Source organism: Labeo rohita, chromosome 24 (genome assembly GCF_022985175.1).
Source record: "Labeo rohita strain BAU-BD-2019 chromosome 24, IGBB_LRoh.1.0, whole genome shotgun sequence".
Classification (NCBI taxonomy): Eukaryota; Metazoa; Chordata; class Actinopteri; order Cypriniformes; family Cyprinidae; genus Labeo; species Labeo rohita.
Genome location: NC_066892.1, coordinates 6,352,861 through 6,370,258, shown reverse-complemented (window position 1 = coordinate 6,370,258; position 17,398 = coordinate 6,352,861). Strand labels below are relative to the sequence as shown.

The 17,398-nt window shown below is 39.9% G+C and overlaps 1 protein-coding gene across 1 annotated transcript in view; it reads left to right on the top strand.

Moving 5' to 3' along the window:
• Positions 1 to 17,398, top strand: part of yme1l1a (YME1-like 1a) — a 416,634-nt gene that overhangs the window by 51,537 nt on the left and 347,699 nt on the right. The gene's annotated exons all lie outside the window — the stretch shown is intronic.

Genomic DNA, 17,398 nt, shown 5'->3' with positions numbered 1-17,398 from the left:
TGAGTTATGAATTGTATCTTAGTTTCCAGGAACTTTAGCAACTCTGAGGTCAAGTTACCTTATGACTCAGGCTGACAAATGAAAAAACTCCCACAGTATGCTCATATTCAGTGAACAATTGTTTGAGTGGTTATGAACAAAGAAAGAATTGAATCAAGTAAACTAAAAACAAAACTAAGCTCATTATAATCAGCTTTAAAGGGGTCATCGGATGCCCATTTTTCACAAGTTGATATGATTCTTTAGGGTCTTAATGAAAACTCTATAATATACTTTGGTTAAAAATTCTCAATGGTTGTGTAAAACAACACCCTTTTTACCTTGCCAAAATCAGCTCTGCAAAAATCATCTCATTCTGGTCGAGGCTGCTTTAAATGCAAATGAGCTCTGCTCACCCCGCCCCCTCTCTTCTCTCTGTGGAGTGACAAGCCTGTTTACTTTAGCTGCATTTAGCAGCGTTTAGCTGCTAAACTTGCTAACTAGCACATTATTAGGAAAGGCGATCGCAAAGATTCATAAAAAAAAAACCTTATACTCACTTCTTCTGTAGGTGAAGCTGGATCATGAATGATTCGCGCGAACATAGACGGATATATGTAGATCTGGAAGCGCATTCCCTTCACAAACAAACGTTATCTACTGCATCTTCAGCGGCTCAGATGTCGGGCGTAAATGACCACCACTACATTCATTATTACATCCAGCAACACAACACCTCAATCGCTCAATTCTTGTCTAACTTACATCCCTGCTCCGGCATCAAAACATGGAGGTTGGACTGTTACAACTGATCTGCGGTAAGACGCTCATGTCAATCAACTATCGTGGGAGCGGCCTCTGTCGGTGTGCTGGCACAGCGACAGGCATCTGAGAATGGCTCGATTTGAAAAAGGGAATATTATTTTTACAGATTAATTAAAAACCACTGCATGGATTTTTAAAGAAATTTAAAGAAATTGAAGCTGCAAAGTGGTAATTATTTTATAGATAAGAGGGATCATGCAAAGAGGGATCATGCAAAATGCGTTATTTTTTATTTAGTACTGACCTGAATAAGATATTTCACATAAAAGAAGTTTACATATAGTCCACAAGAGAAAATAATAGTTGAATTTATAAAAATGACCCTGTTCAAAAGCTTATATACACTTGAATCTTAAAGGGGTCATCGGATACAAAGTTCACTTTTTCATGAACATTAATGTGTGTTGGCAGTGTATGTACAAATCTACCCTATAATGATAAAAATCCATGCAGTGGTTTTTAATTAATCTGTAAAAATAATGTCCACTTTTTCAAATCGAGCCATTCTCAGATGCCTGTTGTTGTGGCGTCACACCGACAGAGGCCGCTCCCATGTTAGTTGATTGACATGAGCGTCTTACCTCAGATCAGCTGTAACAGTCCGACCTCTTTATTTTGATGCCGGAGCAGGCATGTAAGTTAGACAAGAATTGAGCGATTGAGGTGTTGTGTTGCTGGATGTAATAATGAACGTAGTGGTCATCATTTACTCCCGACATCTGAGCCACTGAAGATGCAGTGGATTACGTTTGTTTGTTTAGCTAAAGTAAACAGGCTCATCACTCCACAGAGAGAAAAGAGGGGCGGGGTGAACAGAGCTCATTTGCATTTAAAGCAGCCTCGACTAGAATAGAATAATTTTTGCAGAGCTGATTTTGGCAAGGTAAAAAGGGTGTTGTTTTACACAACCATTGAGAATTTTTAACCAAAGTATACTATAGACTTTTCATTAAGACCCTAAAGAATCATATCAACTTGTGGAAAATAGGCATCCGATGACCCCTTTAAAGGGTTTTTTTTCTGGAGTGTGTCTCTACAGGTCTGTATTTTATCTTATCTTGTCTCCTGTTCTGACTTAATCTGTCCTATTTTAATCCATTCCAGGAATGAGGATTTGGGCTGTTTTGGAAATAATCCTTATATGAGGATTGATTTATATCATTTCAGAATCCCTTCATTTCAGTGTGGCGAATGCATAGCATATGTCTTGCATGTGCCATGCGTGCTTTTTCTGGTATGTACAGATGTGGTTGCATTGGAGGCGGAGGGACACTAGGCAAGATCTAAAATGATACTCTCCCCTCTTGACCTTTGAGGTCCAGGTCAGATGGCTGCCAACAGGTGGTAATGTGAGGAACTTGAACCCACGACAGCTCATAAAGAAACTCTAGCAGCGCATATCTGAGGCATATCTAAGTACAGACACTTGCTCTGCACTGCGACACACTGAAGAGGAGAAAAGAAGGTAGAGATCAGATGAAAGACTGTGAAAGAATGAGAAAGGGAGCACTGAATGCATAATCTAACTTCATTATAGAGATAGTTCACCCAAAAATAAACATTCTGTCATCATTTACTCAGCCTCGTTTCCTTCCCAACATGTGTGACACACTTTCTTCTGTGAATTTTCTGGTAACACTTTAGATTAGGGAACAGTATTCACTATTAACTAGTTGCGTATTACTAACATATTAGCTGTTTATTACTACTTAAAAGGGACATATTAATGCCTTATTCTGGATAACCACATTCTAGATCCCTTAAACCTTCCTAATAAGTAAACATACTACAGTACAACAACTCTGTCTTACTATCTCTAAGCAGCAAATTAGGAGTTTATTGAGGAAAAGCGCTTAGTTAATAGTAAATATGTGTTTCCTAATATAAAGTGTTTCAGATTTTGTTTCCTTTTTTTTTTTTTAAATATGGCTTCTTTTTAAAAATTCAAAGACATTTAATAATGTAAATTTCATAACAGTGGTCCAGTATATTTTCAGGTCTTCTGAAGTCATGTGACAGCTTTGTGTAATTTTTAAGTGCATGTATTATATACGTAAAATGCAGATGAATAAGGTAAAAAAATGTATAGATATCACTTTATTTCCTTAGTTGATTGCTTAAATTTGCACATATGTGTAACGATGACGCTGAGGCGGCGTTAGAATCCATTTGCGGAAGTTTATTGCAAACAACAGAAAACATACATGTGTAGCCAGGCAGTGGGTCAATAACCAGAAAGCAGTCCAATCTTACAACAGTCCAGGGGTAATCCGTAAACGTAGTGATAAACCAGGCAGAATAGTCAAACCGTATAAGCAGTCCACACAGGCAAACAATCCAATAGGGGAAATCCAAGAAAACAGCAGTCAGAAAACAAGGCAGAATCATACACGTGTAAGCAAAACAAGATAATCAGAAAACGCTCGGTAAGGCAGGTAAACTGGCAATACTTCGCAGTGAGTGAGCACATGGTTAGTCCTTAAATACTGCCAAACAGGAAGTGACAGTAGAAGCAGCAGAGGGAGCGTGCAGTCAGTACTCGGGAGATGGCTCCCTCTGCTGGCGTGGCATTACAGTACCCCTCCCTCTAGGAGCGACTCCTGGAGCTCGGCGAGGTCGTCCCCGTGGTCGTGGTGCTGGACGGTCGGGTCTGGCTCGATGAAACTCCTCCGTGAGGGACGGATCCAGTATGTCGTTGGCGGCTACCCATGACCTCTCCTCAGGTCCATAGCCCTCCCAGTCCACCAAATATTGGAGCTGACCCCCTCTGCGCCGAGAGTCCAGCAACTCCTTCACCTTGTAAGCAGGTGAGCCGTCCACATCCAAGGGTGGCGGCGGTTCTGGGGCCATCTGGCCGGGGTCAGCCTCCGGGTGGACCGGTTTTAGGAGCGACACATGGAAGGAGGGAGAGATGCGATAGTTAGGAGGAAGCTCAAGCTGGTATGTAACTTCATTTATACGTTTAAGTATTTTAAATGGTCCAACATACCTTGGGCTGAGCTTCCTGCTGGGCAGCCGCAGCTTGATGTCCCGTGTTGAGAGCCAGACCCGCTGTCCAGGTTGGTAGGGAGGGTGCGGAAGGCGGCGCCTGTTAGCCTGAAACTCCTGATTCTTTACGGCCCGCTGGAGGCGCACATGAGCACTATCCCACACCCTCTCACTACGCTTAATCCAGTCATCAACAGCCGGTACCGAAGAGGGTTCACCTGACCACGGGAACATGGGGGGCTGAAACCCCAGGACACACTGAAAGGGGGTGAGTAGAGGAATGGGTGAGTGAGTTTTGGGCATATTCGGCCCAAGGAAGGAACTCTGACCATCTGTGCTGCTCTCTGCTGCAGTATGAATGGAGATATCGACCGATCTCTTGATTTAGTCTCTCCACCTGTCCATTACTTTGCGGATGGTATCCTGAGGTGAGGCTGACATTGATGTCAAGTTGCTTGCAGAAGGCTTTCCAGACTTGTGAGGTGAACTGAGCACCTCTGTCACTGACGATATCCTCAGGTAGGCCATACACTCGGAAGACATGGTTGAAGAGAGCTAGGGCTGTTTCCATGGCTGTGGGTAAAGCTTTTAGAGGGATGAGACGGCAGGATTTGGAGAAGCGGTCGATGATTACCAGTATGGTTGTGAATTCTTGGGAGGATGGCAGATCTGTGACAAAATCTATGGACAGATGGGACCAGGGTCGTTGTGGAATGGGTAATGGTTGCAGCAATCCTGAAGGCAGTTCTTTGGAGGTCTTAGACTGTGCACAGATTTGACAAGACTTGACGAAGGTAGAGGTGTCAGCAGTCATTGAGGGCCACCAGAACGAGTTCTTCACCAGATGTAAAGTTCGAGATATACCTGGGTGTCCTGCACTAAGCGAGGTATGGACCCATTGCAGAACTTGTTGACGCATGTCTTGTGGTACATAGAGCTTATTGGGTGGACATTGTGGTGGTGGAGGGTCCTGCTCGTGCCTTCGCTGAATTTCTTCCATAATGTCCCATGAGATGGGCGCTAGTATGACGGTGGGTGGAAGAATGGGTTCTGGTGGAAGGAGATCCATGTGTGGATCATGTTGCCGGGAGAGAGCGTCCGCCTTGCTATTTTTACTTCCTGGTCGATAAGTGACTGTAAAGTTGAAACGAGTGAAGAAAAGGGCCCAACGTGCCTGGCGTGGATTCAGCCTCTTAGCACCCTTGATGTACTCGAGATTCTTGTGGTCCGTGATAACTTGAAATGGGTGTTTGGCGCCCTCAAGCCAATGCCGCCACTCCTCAATGGCTGCTTTCATGGATAAAAGTTCCTTGTTACCCACGTCATAATTTCGTTCTGCACTGGTGAGTTTTCTGGAATAGAAGGCGCAGGGATGAAGCTTGCCTGGCTGACCGTGACGTTGAGACAGAACGGCTCCGATACCGCAGTCCGATGCATCCACCTCCACGACGAATGGCAGCTCCGGGTCTGGATGTTTCAAGATGGGGGCGGTAGTGAAGCTTGCCTTGAGGGTAGCGAATGCACGTTCTGCGCCTTCGGTCCAACTGAGTTTCTTGGGTTTGTTCTTGAGCAGAGAAGTTAGAGGAGCAGCAATGGTACTATAATTACGGATGAATCGGCGATAGAAGTTGGCAAAGCCCAGGAATCTTTGTAACTCCTTGACGGTCGATGGTTGAGACCATTCCGTGACTGCCTGGATTTTACTCGGATCCATTTTGACCCCCTGGTGACTGACTTGATATCCAAGGAAGGATGTTTGGTGGACATGAAACTCACACTTTTCCGCTTTGACATATAGTTGATGTTCCAGAAGGCGAGATAGTACAGCACGTACTTGGGAGATGTGTTCTGCTTCTGACTTGGAAAAGATGAGGATGTCGTCAATGTAGGCAATTACGAATTTGTTCATAAAGTCTTTAAGTATCTCGTTTATGAAGGACTGGAAGACAGCTGGGGCGTTGGCTAACCCGTACGGCATTACCTGGTATTCGTAGTGCCCCCTAGTGGTGAGGAATGCAGTCTTCCATTCGTCCCCCTCCTTGATCCTGATGAGGTTGTAGGCACTTCGTAAATCAAGTTTCGAGTAAATGGTGGCTTCCCGTAGTTGTTCTAGAGCCGGGGGAACTAGAGGCAGAGGGTACCGGAACTTTACTGTAACATTGTTAAGTCCACGATAATCAATGCATGGTCTCAACCCACCATCCTTCTTGCTCACGAAGAAGAACCCCGCTGCAGCAGGGGATGTAGATACCCGGATGAATCCTGATTCAAGTGCCTCCTCAATGTAGTCCTCCATAGCTTGATCCTCCATCCGAGACAGCGGATAAACTTTACTTTTAGGTGGCATGGCGTTGGGCAGTAGATCGATTGCACAGTCCCAGGGACGGTGTGGAGGTAACTGCGTGGCTTTTGATTTGCTAAAGACCTCAGATAAATCCTGGTAGTGATCGGGAATAGTGATTTTTACCTGGGTATCAGGGCTCTCGACGCTTGTGGTGAGACATGGTTGAGATTGAGCGAGAAGACAGTTTTCCATGCAGAATTGTGACCAGTGAGTTAGCTCCCCCTGGAACCAGGAGATATCAGGATCATGGATGGAGAGCCAGGGGAACCCGAGGATGACCTCGTACTTAGGTGAATCGACCACATACAAAGTGATATCCTCATGATGCAGTAATCCAATCTGTAGTGTTACGGTTCTGGTTTGATGGTGGATGCCGTGGTCGATGAGGGTGTCGTTGATGGCTTTAATCTGGATGGGTGGTATGCATGGTTGAGTCGGGATATTATATTTCTGGACGATGTTCTTGTTGATGAGATTCAGTGCAGCCCCAGAGTCAATCATCGCTGTAAGATCAAGATTGAGAGTATCAGTTCTTATGGTAACCGGCAATGTCAGAGATTTATACTGTAATGACGTGAGATCTTTGATATTTACCCCTGATGAATTCTTGGACTTGAGGGAACATCCACTACTACGGTGGCCTGGTCCACCGCAGTAAAAGCACAGGTGGTTTAGACGACGTCTAATCCGTTCATCCTCAGATAACCGTGAAGCGTTGAGTTGCATGGGTTCGGACGGTGGTTGTTCCGTTGCATGATCACAGGTTGATGACATATGCCGGTTGCTTTTGCTTGAGCGTTGCTTGGGTGACTGCCTCATGAGATTGTCGATCTTGATAGTGAGGTTGATGAGTTTGGAAAATGATGAATTCTCCCGTCGGCAGGCCAGCTCGGTTTGCAGGTCGATATGCAAGCTGTTGTAGAAGATAGCTTTGAGAGAAACATCATTCCATCCACTCTGAGCCGCCAGATTACGAAACTCAATTGCATACTCCGCTGCTGTACAGTTACCCTGTTTAGCATGAATGAGTTGTGTCGAAATATCCCTGCCCCCTGCGGGATATTCGAACACTTCTTGAATCTGTAGCAGGAAATACTCGACAGATTTCTTGAGTTGAGAGTCGGCATCCCATACAGCAGAAGCCCAGTCCAAAGCTCTCCCTGTGAGCAGAGTCATCAAGAACGCACATCTCTTCTCCTCAGATTCAAAACGGTCTTGTTGATATTCGAAATACAGCTTCACTTGACGAACAAAACCTTTGCATTGCTCAGCCGTACCGTCAAACTTGTTAGGAAGAGCGAAGCTTACCGTTGAAGGCATGGGAGGAGGCAGAGATCGTACATAGTGCGTCAGGTGTTCGTTGACGGACTGTAGCTTAGCGAGTTGCTCCTGATAACTCTTTAACAACTCGCTCTGGTAAGCGAATGCTGCTTGCAAGTTGGAGACCTCCGCTGGATTCAGGGTAGGCGAAGTATTCTGTAACGATGACGCTGAGGCGGCGTTAGAATCCATTTGCGGAAGTTTATTGCAAACAACAGAAAACATACACGTGTAGCCAGGCAGTGGGTCAATAACCAGAAAGCAGTCCAATCTTACAACAGTCCAGGGGTAATCCGTAAACGTAGTGATAAACCAGGCAGAATAGTCAAACCGTATAAGCAGTCCACACAGGCAAACAATCCAATAGGGGAAATCCAAGAAAACGGCAGTCAGAAAACAAGGCAGAATCATACACGTGTAAGCAAAACAAGATAATCAGAAAACGCTCGGTAAGGCAGGTAAACTGGCAATACTTCACAGTGAGTGAGCACATGGTGAGTCCTTAAATACTGCCAAACAGGAAGTGACAGTAGAAGCAGCAGAGGGAGCGTGCAGTCAGTACTCGGGAGATGGCTCCCTCTGCTGGCGTGGCATTACAATATGTGATAAACATTGTAAAAAAGCCTTATTTCATTTTGACATACTAAAGTCAAAAGGGATATATTTCATATTTTTAAATAAAAATAAATCTATTAAATCAGGAAAATTAAATATGAACAAATGATCATAGAATATATAGCATGAGAAAAAATAATTTTGAGAAAAATAAAGATTGAGTATATATTTTAATTTAAATCTACAGATGCACAGAAATAAAATGCAATACAATAAACATTTGTAAGTGTATTTTGAATGTTTCTTACCACTGAAACAATCCATTATATGTGACCCTGGACCACAAAACCAGTCTTAAGTAGCACTGGTATATTTGTAGCAATAACCAAAAATACATTGTATGGGTCAAAATGATCGATTTTTCTTTTATGCCAAAAATTATTAGGATATTAAATAAAGATCATGTTCCATGAAGATATTTTATAAATTTCCTACTGTAAATTTATCAAAACTTTATTTTCGATTAGTAATATGCATTGCTAAGAACTTCATTTGGACAACTTAAAAGGTTATTTTCTCAATATTTAGATTTTTTTGCACCCTCAGATTCCAGATTTTCAAATTGTTGTATCTCAGCCAAATATTGTCCTATCCTAACAAACCATACATCAGTGGAAAGCTTATTTATTTATTAATATGTAGAATAACCCTTATGACTGGTTTTGTGGTCCAGGGTCACATATTTAAAGGGTTAGTTCACCCAAAAATGAAAATTCTGTCATTAGTCACTCATCCTCATGTTGTTCCAAACTCGTAAGACCTTCGTTCATCTTCGGAACACAGATTAGCACTTACGAGGTTGGAAGGACATGAGGTTGAGTAATTAATGACAGAAATTTCATTTTGGGTGAACTGCCCCTTTAAAAGTGTTCTACTAAAATTCAACTTTTGTGTTCTGCAGATGAAACAAAAGTCATACAGCTTTGAAACAACATGAGGATGAGTAAATAATGACAGAATTTACATTTTAAGGTGAACTGTTCATTTCTTGTGCTTTATTTAGTAGGCCTACATTCATTTGGTTCATTCATTTGGTAACCTGCAGTCAGGAGCTGTGCGTTCATCTATTTAGGGAAGGTGAGCAGTTACTAGGTGACCCATTTGCAAAGTGAACTGTAGTGTCTCAGGTGACACACTCTCCTCCTGTCACACTAACGCCTCTGTGCTCTTGCCAGGATGGATGGAGAGAGTGTCTGCAGAAGCCCAAGCTCACATAATCAACAAAATCTAAGAAACAGGAAGCTTAGGCTGGTCTGGTTACACTGGTTGTCCAAGTTGGTCTATGTTTATACTCTGACACCAGTATCAAGTTTTTCAGATATTCAAATGAACATCCAGAGAATGTTCAGAAATTTGCAAACACAAGTTCCATGTAAGTCTGCTGATGTGCACGTGTTATTTACATGATTTGATCCTACCTTCATTGAATCTATAACTGGAATTAAGAAAATTGTTTTTGGGCTCATGGAAACGGTTTGCTTTTTGGGATAAACATTGCAATGCCTACACAACTGAAAGCACACAAGGTGTGAGATAAGGTGTGTGAGGTGTGAAGTTCCTCCATATCGTTTATATATACGTAAATGCCAAGTGGGGTGACCAAAATAGATCTTCCTATAGATAAAGGAAAGTTGGGTGGCATTTTTAGAAGATGTACAGCGTCGTAGTTATATGGTAATCAAACGTGTTATATATCCTATGTTATTTGGAAACACATTTCACTCAGATAACACCTTCAGTGAGAAATCCCCTGCTTGCACACTGCTATTTTTAAGGTCCAATGCATTCACAGGCAGTATTATTGATTTATTGAACAGACATTTTTGTGCCAGTGTGTAAATTCCTATCCATACTAAATGAGACCAAAAACAAGATGCCTACATCAGCAACAGACAGATGCAGTAATATATTATTAATTAATCACCCTCAAGTCGTTCCAAACCTGTAAGACCTTCATTCATCTTTGGAACACCAATTAAGATATTTTTGATGAAATCCGAGAGCTTTCTGACCTTGCATAGACAGCAACGCAACTGACACGTTCAAGGCCCGGAAAGGTAGTAAGGACATTGTTAAAATAGTCCGTGAGACATCAGTGGTTCAACCGTAATGTAATGAAGCTACAACAATACTTTTTGTGCGCAAAGAAAACAAAAATAACGACTCAAGTGAAAATAATGAATGAATCTTACGGGTTTGAAATGGCATGAAAGTGAGTAATTATAGGGTAGATTTGCATGATCCCTCTTATTTTGGTAAAATAAGAGTGGAAGATGCAGTGGATTACGTTTGTTTGTGAAGGGAATGCACCTCCCGATCTACATAAATGCGTCTATGTTTGCGCAAATCATTCGTGATCCAGCTTCCCTTACAGCAGAAGTGTGTATAAGGTTTTTTTTATGAATCTCTGCAATCACCTTTCCTAATAACGTGCTAGTTAGTAAGTTTAGTGGCTAAACGTGGCTAAAGTAAACAGGCTCGTCACTCCACAGAGAGAAGAGAGGGGCGGGGCGAGCAGAGCTCATTAACATTTAAAGCAGCCTCAACCAGGATGATTTTTGCAGAGCTGATTTTGACAAGGTAAAAAGGGTGTTTACACAACCATTGAGAATTTTTAACCAAAGTATATTATAAAGTTTTCATTAAGACCCTAAAGAATCATATCAACTTGTGGAAAATGGGCATCCGATGACCCCTTTAATACTGTGTTGTTACCTGAATGATTTTTTGTTTAGTGATAGATGTTAATGAGTCCCTTGTTTGTCCTGAACAGTTAAACTGCCTGCTGTTCTTAAGAAAAAGCCTTCAGGTCCCACAAATTCTGTTTTTTCAGCATTTTTGTGTGTTTGAACTCTTTCCAACAATGACTATATGAGATAAGAAAAATGTACACATCGTTATTCTGTTCAGAAGTTTTCACCCCCTGGCTCTTAATGCATTGTTTTTCCTTCTGAAGCATCAGTGGGCATTTGAACCTTCTGTAATAGTTGCATATGAGTCCCTCAGTGTGAAAAGATGAACCTCAAAATCATACAGTCATTGTTGGAAAGGGTTCAAATACACAAAAATGCTGAAAAACCAAGGAATTTGTGGGACCTAAAGGATTTTTCTGAAGAACAGCAGGCAGTTTAACTGTTCAGGACAAACAACTATCACTAAACAAAACAAAAAAACAAAACAAAAACACAGATGTGGATAATTCAGGTAACAACACAGTATTAAGAATCAAGTGTATGTAAACTTTTGAACGGGGTTTATAATACAATAAAAAGTTTTGGTGTGGCCAGTTGAGCTTAGTGTTATGTATGTTTGCAGGGATTAAAGTTTATTGAACTGTTTATTAAGAATATTTTTGGTTCTTGGTTTTGATAAGTTTTTGTTTTTTTTCTTTGGTCGATTTGTTAATGTTTGGATGTATTATTTATTATGAAAATAAAATGTTGTATATGGTCATGTGACTTTTGATCACCTGGAAGTATAAAGAGTGGCACATTAGCATTGTTTAATTTGTCTGATGAAGAGCCTGCGTGCTCGAAACGTTACACGCTATGCGAAAGCCTTTTAAATATATTTTTTTATATTTTTGGAGCCTTGGTGTTGCCGACTTTACATTTAAATTGTTGTACTTGTTTTTTAGTCAAGCACCCTTTTGAGATCGTTGTGCATGCTTTTGTTTGCTTTTTGAAACTTTGAACGGGGGCATTTTTATAAATGTAACTATTATTTTCTCTTGTGGACTATATGTAAACGTCTTCTATGTGAAATATCTTATTCAGGTCAGTACTAAACCAAAAATAACACGCATTTTGTATGATCCCTCTTATTTTGGTCAAATAATTAACATTTTGCAGGTTCTGTAAGCAGTGTAAGCGTTTGACCTCAGCTGTAAATAGAATTTTTTTATCATTAAAATTTCAGTAGGCCTTCTAGTTTGGCCTTCACAGTGTCCTCGGACTTTGTGGCCTAGTGCCATGTGAACCTCAGAGAACAAATATTCCCAAGCTCTACATGACAGCGTTATTGAGCAATTTACAGAATAGAAAGCCATAAAAGCAGCTGTCTGTCCACACAGAAGATCTCTTGCTCAATTAAGAGGATTTACATTAAGCATCAAAGGATGCGTTAACTACAGACAGTGAGATTCCATTAAGTGCAACAGCAATGACATAAAAGGCATGTGTATATTTGCAACTGCGTCTTTATATATCTTTCTTAATGTGCGACGATACGCCTGCTCTCCCTGAAACGCATTAGCATGAAAGCCTGCGGACATGGCTGTTCCTGTCTGAAACTCTGTGTGTGTGCGAGTACGTCCTTGACTCTAGGTCATGTTTCATGCCCGCACTGTTGTGTACATGCCAGGATGCTCTTTGGGATTTACTGCAGTGCAGATTAGCTGCTTGTTGGCGGGTGGTAGGGGTGAGAGATTTATGCTGTTTTCACTCTGATTTATATCACCAGACAGTGTTCTTATGTAACGCATCGATTCATGGGAGCTGGGGTATGTTGCCTTGTCATGAAGGTGGTGTGTGTCACAGTGACCTCCTTAGCATACTCCTGTTCCTTGGTCTTCGCTGTGAACATTGACGTCAATGTGCGATGCTGCACCGGCAGGTAAATCAATGGTAATGTAAATGAGATTCAATTATGATGCCATACAGCTTGTGAGGCGAAGAGTCCTCTGGCTCACACTAATTTTAGCCGCACACAGCTGACAAAACAGCCATGGCTGTGCTAATATACATATCTGTTATGGTGAATAAGCATAGAGGATGGCATGGCATATTAGGGTCTGCTAACGGCTTTATTATCCACTTGGACAATTTCATTAAGTCATTAAAGGTGCTAATTTGCTAATTACAACTGTATACCCATTCTTCAAATCCCAAGCCTTCAAAACATGTCAGCAAACCAGTGTTATTTATACATTATATTTTAGATTAATATTTTAATTAGCTTATATTTTAATATTTTGTTTTTTCTATGTGCTTTTGTCCTTTTTCATTAATTTTAAAATTAAATTAATTTTTAAATTAAATTTAAACATTTATTTTCTGTGAAGCTGCTGTGCAACGATCGCGAAAAGCGCTGTACGTATAAATGTGAATTGAATTGAATTAATTTATTTTATTCCAGTTTAGTTTTCTGTTTTTTCCAGATTGTAATTTTAGTGCTTCAACATTTTTTTATACACATTTTACATACTTTTACAAATTCCTGTTAGTTTTTAAGGCAGCATTTCTGATTTTAGTTTGTTTAACTTTTTCATATGTTTATATTTGTAATTTTTATTTCAGCTTTATTTCAGTTAAGACATACAGTTGTGGTCAAAAGTTTACATACACCTTGCAGAATCTGCAAAATATTAATTATTTTACCAAAATAAGAGGGATCATACAAAATGCATGCCATTTTTTATATTTAGTACTGACCTGAATAAGATACTTCACAAAAAAGACATTTACATGTAGTCCACAAGAGGTAATAATAGTTGAATTTATAAAAATTACGCTTGATCCTTAATACTGTGTTGTTACCTGAATGATCCACATCTGTGTTTTTTTTTGTTTAGTGATAGTTGTTCATGAGTCAGTTGTTTGTCCTGAACAGTTAAACTATCTGCTGGTCTTCAGAAAAATCCTTCAGGTCACACAAATTCTTTGGTTTTTCAGCATTTTTGTGTATTTTAACCCTTTTGAACAATAACTGTATGATTTTGAGATCCATCTTTTGACACGGAGGACAACTGAGGGAGTCATATGCAACTATTACAGAAGGTTCAAATACTCACTGATGCTCCAGAAGGAAAAATAATGCATTAAGAGGATTTTTCTGAAGAACAGTGGGCAGGTTAACTGTTCAGGAGAAACAAGGGACTCATGAACAACTATCACTACGAACAATAAAAACACAGATGTGGATCATTCAGGTAACAACACAGTATTAAGAATCAAGTGTATGTACATTTTTGAACAAGGTCATTTTTATAAATTCAGCTATTATTTTCTCTTGTGGACTATATGTAAAAGTCTTTTATGTGAAATATCTTATTCAGGTCAGTACTTAATAAAAACATGCATTTTTGATCCCTCTTATTTTGGTAAAATAATTAACATTTTGCAGATTCTGCAAGGTGTATGTAAACTTTTGACCTGAACTGTATGTTTTTAATAGTTTTAGTTAACCGTGCAGCAAGAGGCTGCTCTTCTTGTTCTTTTTCTACTGTTTACATAGCCTAGGACTTTCATACAGCAACTTATTACAGATATCTGCCAGTAAAGATATTTTACTTTGATATTCCCCGATTGCAGTATATCACTTACAGTACCTATAAACTTAGCGATAACTCAGGATGGCTGCTAATCATTAGCTAATCAGATAATAAACAAGGTCAATGTCTTAGACTCTCAAAGCACAATAAAAGTTTGACGCAGGAGTTTTACTGTGAAAATATTAACTGGAGTGATGGTTTTATTTAGGCGTGTAGTCGGTATCAAAGCAAGTGAGTATTAAACTATAAATAAATAAAATCTATTAGCTGGTGCCTTATATTTTACAGTCACAAAAATAGCATTTTATATATATTTAAATAGTGCTATTTTTGTGAGTGTTTGTTATCAGGGTGGTGTTGGTACAAAGACATTTGCATGACTCCTTCATGGTAAAACAAAGGCATTTGAATGGCATTTAGTTTGCTTTTCATGTTAAAGCACTCTTCATCATAGTCATCGTGGAATGATAATTTAGAAAATCCTCAGCCATACTTTGGTCTATATGCTTTAGTGACTCCCAAAACTTTGAAGTGTGCATGTGTTTATTTAATTTTGTCCAAAATCAGCAAAATAGAGATTTTCAGATTTTTTTTGGGCCAGTTAATTCACCTTTATTTATCCACCTGAATAACCAGTGAGCGCTGCCATGATGTTCTAACTTCTGTTCGGTTAATCTCGTGTTCTGGTCTCCATAGATATCCATGTTAAAACAGGGTAAAATGATTGACTGATCTTTTTGTAACAGCAATAAGCTTTCTAAGGAATTCTTGTAAAGTGCTTGTTTGCATACCAACAAGTCTGTCCGTGTCCGGTGCTGTATGCATTGTGTAAACAATGACGAAAAAAACTAGCATAGCTCGCAGCGCTTCAGTTAAAAAACTGTGTGTGATAAAATAAAATAATGTGTACTCTTATTATTTTGTGAATAAAATCCTGCAAATTTAACGTTAGCTCCAATTGAGAGCTGTATGTATATGCACTCATCAGTTTCCTCATGTCATCCACACACAGTTTTAACTGAGTTAACGCAAAACGATGATCATTGGAATCGTGGTGAGACTAAACTATGGTGCCAGGTGCTTTTTAAAACCATTTTCAAAGGTTTGACGTTTCAGTGCCTTGCGAAAGTATTCATACTCTTCGTTTTATTCACGTTTTATGTTGCTGCCTTATGCTTTAAATTATTTTTCCCCAACATCAATCTACACTTCAAACACCATAATGACAAAGCAAAAATTCTCACAACTTTGTAAATTTATTAAAAAAACAACAACAACTGAAATAAATACATTGCATAAGTATTCATACCCTTAACTCAGCAGCTAAAGCACCTTTACAGCCTTCAAAGTCTTTTTGGTATGATGCGACAAGCTTTTCACATCAGCATTTGGCAGTTATCTCTCACCTCTTCACCTTTCAAGCTCTGTCAGTTTGCCACAGCATGAGGCTGCTACCACCACACTTTACTGTTGGGATAATAGTGTGCAGGTGATGAGCAGTGCCTGGTTTCCTTCAAACATGATGCTTGGAACTGAGGTTCATCAGACAACAGAATTTTGTTTCTCACAGTCTAAGGGTCATTTTTTGTAAATTCCAATTGTGTTTTCATGTGTCTTCATTGAGGAGAGGATTGAGTCTTGCCACACCACCATAAAGCCCAGATCGGTGGTGTGTTGCAGTGATGTTTGTCCTTATGTAAATTTTTTCCAATTTGAACTTCCAAAATGTAGTTTAAATGCAGCTTCAAAGGGCTCTAAATGATCCCAGCCGGGGAAGAAGGGTCTTATCGAGCGAAACGATCGGTCATTTTTTTCGGAATATAAAAATTTGTATGCTTTTTAAGCACAAAAGCTTGTGTAGCACAGGCTCTGGGATGCACGTTCTTAAATGATTCGCTCATTGTGAACGGATCTTTAATGTGACTCGGGAAGAACGAGTCGTCTTGGGGAGTGATTCGTTCAGTTGCGCAACATCCTATTAGGTTCTGAACTGGAATTAGTTCACCTGTTTCGAGTCTTCGGGTTTTTCGAGTCGTTGTCACGTGATGAACGAACGACTCAAACCTGAAAACTTGTCAGATAAGAGGTGAGGTGAGCTAATCATAGACTAAAGACCCAGGTAAACAATGAATTAATCTTTTGTGTTTCTTATAGCATTACAGTTTTGTCTTGTTTGTAGTGTGATCAACGTTTGTGTAAGCAGTAGATGTGTTAGGGAAGTAACACGTAACATTTTAATTATATTTTGCTAAAATGAATGAAATGACTCGAAAAAAGATTTGTTCATTTTGCAGAACGAGACTCAAAGGTCAGAGTCGGTAAAATTATCCGAACTTCCCATCACTACTACGAATCACGTCTAAGTTCATCGTCTGTGTACTCCGCCTCAGAAAGGTCTGACATGATTATACCTTTTTGATTGTAAACAGCTTTTGACTTACTTGCACTTTCTTAGTCTTTGCGCGTTTGCTTTGTGAACACTGGGTCTGTAGTTCCGTCTACATTCGGCGTGACCTTTCGACATGATTCAATAGTACGTGAACGCGCATCCCAGAACCTGTGCTACACGAGCTTTTGTGCTTAAAAAGTATACAAATTTTTATTTTTCGAAAAAAATGACTGATCGTTTCGCTAGATAAGACCCTTCTTCCTCGGCTGGGATCGTTTAGAAGTTTTTTTAGAAGTTGGAAGTTCAAAATCGGGGGCACCAATAAAGTCCATTATATGAAGAATGTTTTCCTGAAATGTTTTCCTCAAAAAACGTAATTTCTTTACGACTGAAGACAGAAAGACATGAACATCTTGGATGACAAGGGGGTGAGTACATTATTTGTAAATTGTCTCCTTTAAGATGTGTGTGCCTTGTGTACCCATTCAGTTGAATTTGCCACAGGTTAACTTCACTTGTAGTGTAGTAACATCTACTAACAATATGAATGCTCCTGAGCAAATTTCAACTGTTCTAACGGTATGAATACTTATGCAATGGAATAATTTCAGTTTTTATTTTTAGTAAATTTTAATAAAGTTTATTGCTTTGCAGTTATGGTGCATGG